The sequence below is a fragment of the Oncorhynchus masou genome, chromosome 5 (genome assembly GCF_036934945.1).
Source record: "Oncorhynchus masou masou isolate Uvic2021 chromosome 5, UVic_Omas_1.1, whole genome shotgun sequence".
NCBI classification, from domain to species: Eukaryota; Metazoa; Chordata; class Actinopteri; order Salmoniformes; family Salmonidae; genus Oncorhynchus; species Oncorhynchus masou.
Window position 1 is genome coordinate 85961915 of NC_088216.1, and position 3666 is coordinate 85965580.

Here is a 3666-nt window from a genome sequence, read left to right on the forward strand (position 1 = left end):
AGTTAACAGAGTTAAAACATGATCATTCTAAAACCTGTACTGGTTCTTCAACCCACCAACCTCATTAACACTTTGCTATCTTTCCAAAGAATTGGCCTTAAAGGCCAATTATTTATGAAGAAATCAACTAAGAACATATTGAACATTGTCAGAGTGGAAACACCTCTGGTTGTAGGTTGAATCATGGCCTAAAATATAACACAGTATCATCTGGCCTAAAATATAACACAGCATCATGGCCTAAAATATAACACAGCATCATCTGGCCTAAAATATAACACAGCATCACCTGGCCTAAAATATAACACAGCATCATATGGCCTAAAATATAACACAGCATCATGGCCTAAAATATAACACAGCATCATCTGGCCTAAAATATAACACAGCATCATGGCCTAAAATATAACACAGCATCATGGCCTAAAATATAACACAGCATCATATGGCCTAAAATATAACACAGCATCATGGCCTAAAATATAACACAGCATCATGGCCTAAAATATAACACAGCATCATGGGCCTAAAATATAACACAGCATCATGGGCCTAAAATATAACACAGCATCATGGGCCTAAAATATAACACAGCATCACCTGGCCTAAAATATAACACAGCATCATCTGGCCTAAAATATAACACAGCATCATCTGGCCTAAAATGTAACACAGCATCATCTGGCCTAAAATATAAGACAGCATCATCATGGCCTAAAATATAACACAGCATCATGGTGTAAAATATAACACAGCATCATGGCCTAAAATATAACGGCGCATCATGGCCTAAAATATAACACAGCATCATGGTGTAAAATATAACGGAGCATCATGGCCTAAAATATAACACAGCATCATGGCCTAAAATATAACACAGCATCATGGCCTAAAATATAGCACAGCATCATGGCCTAAAATATAACACAGCATCATCTGGCCTAAAATATAACACAGCATCGTGGCCTAAAATATAACACAGCATCATGGCCTAAAATATAACACAGCATCATCTGGCCTAAAATATAACACAGCATCATCTGGCCTAAAATATAACACAGCATCATGGCCTAAAATATAATGGAGCATCATGACCTAAAATATAACGCAGCATCATCTGGACTAGAATGGTCCAAACACATCAAGACAGTCGTGAAGAGGGCACGACAAAGCCTATTCCCCCTCAGGAAACTAAAAAGATTTGGCATGGGTCCCCAGATCCTCAAAAGTTCTACAGCTGCACCATCGAGAGCATCCTGACGGGTTGCATCACTGCCTGGTACGGCAACTGCTCTAAAATATTCCGACCGCAAGGCACGACAGAGGGTAAAACGGCCCACACATCACTGGGGCAAAGCTCCCTGCCATCCAGGACCTCTACACCAGGCGGTGTCAGAGGAAGGCCCTAAAAATTGTAAAAGACCCCAGCCACCCCAGTCTATAGACTGTTCTCTCTACTACCGCATGGCAAGCGGTAACCGGAGTGCCAAGTCTAGGACCAAAAGGCTTCTCAACAGTTTTTATCCCCAAGCCAGAAGACTCCTGAACAGGTAATCAAATGGTTACCTGGACTATTTGCGTTGTGTACCCCCCTCCCCCACCCCTCTTTTTACACTGCTGCTACTCTCTGTTCATCATATATGCATAGTCACTTTAACCATATCTACATGTACATACTACCTCAATCAGCCTGACTAACCGGTGCCTGTATGTAGCCTCGCACTCTTATTTTCAAATGTCTTTTAACTGTTGTTTTATTTCTTTACTTACCCACGCACACACACACACACACACACACACACACACACACACACACACACACACACTCTATTGGTTAGAGCCTGTAAGTAAGCATTTCACTGTTGTATTCGGAGAACGTGACAAATAAACTTGGATTTGATGTGTACACAACAACAGTTCAACATTCACCTTCTGCTACCATTTCTGTCAAGCCGTCTACAGCCTACAGTTTGACTCAGCGTTCTGTAAATCCAACGCATCATGGCACCACACCCAGGACGCACTGCAACTGCCTCCGCAACGCAATGCCGCAAGGGCAAACTCAGCGTTTCATTTTGGAAATGAATGTACTCCTGGGGTGTCCCTAAAAATGCAAACGACGCTGTAATTAGGGTCGTTAATGCAAATGAGATGCCAGTCAGGTCGTATTTTTATTTATTTATTTATTTCACCTTTATGTAACCAGGTAGGCTAGTTGAGAACACCTGTATTTAACCAGGGAGGCTAGTTGAGAACACATCTTTATTTAACCAGGTAGGCAAGTTGAGAACACCTTTATTTAACCAGGTAGGCTAGTTGAGAACACCTTTATTTAACCAGGTGGGCTAGTTGAGAACACCTGTATTTAACTAGGTAGGCTAGTTGAGAACACCTGTATTTAACCAGGTAGGCTAGTTGAGAACACCTTTATTTAACCAGGGAGGCTAGTTGAGAACACCTTTATTGAACCAGGTAGGCTAGTTGAGAACACCTGTATTTAACCAGGTAAGCTAGTTGGGAACACCTTTATTTAACCAGGTAGGCTAGTTGAGAACACCTGTACGGCGGCCATCCAGGATTTAACCAGGTAGAATAGTTGAGAACACCTTAATTTAACCAGGGAGGCTAGTTGAGAACACCTTAATTTAACCAGGGAGGCTAGTTGAGAACACCTGTATTTAACCAGGTAGGCTAGTTGAGAACACCTTTATTTAGCCAGGTAGGCTAGTTGAGAACACCTGTATTTAACCAGGTAGGCTAGTTGAGAACACCTGTATTTAACCAGGTAGGCTAGTTGAGAACACCTTTATTTAACCAGGGAGGCTAGTTGAGAACACCTTTATTGAACCAGGTAGGCTAGTTGAGAACACCTGTATTTAACCAGGTAGGCTAGTTGAGAACACCTGTATTTAACCAGGTAGGCTAGTTGAGAACACCTTTATTTAACCAGGGAGGCTAGTTGAGAACACCTTTATTGAACCAGGTAGGCTAGTTGAGAACACCTGTATTTAACCAGGTAGGCTAGTTGAGAACACCTTATTTAACCAGGGAGGCTAGTTGAGAACACCTTTATTGAACCAGGTAGGCTAGTTGAGAACACCTGTATTTAACCAGGTAGGCTAGTTGAGAACACCTGTATTTAACCAGGGAGGCTAGTTGAGAACACCTTTATTTAACCAGGTAGACTAGTTGAGAACACCTGTATTTAACCAGGTAGGCTAGTTGAGAACACCTGTATTTAACCAGGTAGGCTAGTTGAGAACACCTGTATTTAACCAGGTAGGCTAGTTGAGAACACCTGTATTTAACCAGGGAGGCTAGTTGAGAACACCTTTATTGAACCAGGGAGGCTAGTTGAGAACACCTTTATTGAACCAGGTAGGCTAGTTGAGAACACCTGTATTTAACCAGGTAGGCTAGTTGAGAACACCTGTATTTAACCAGGTAGGCAAGTTGAGAACACCTGTATTTAACTAGGTAGGCAAGTTGAGAACAAGTTCTCATTTACAATTGCGACCTGGCCAAGATAAAGCAAAGCAGTTCGACACATACAACGACACAGAGTTACACATGGAATAAAACAAACATACAGTCAATAATACAGTATAAACTAGTCTATATATGATGTGAGTAAATGAGGTGAGATAAGGGAGGTAAAGGCAAAAA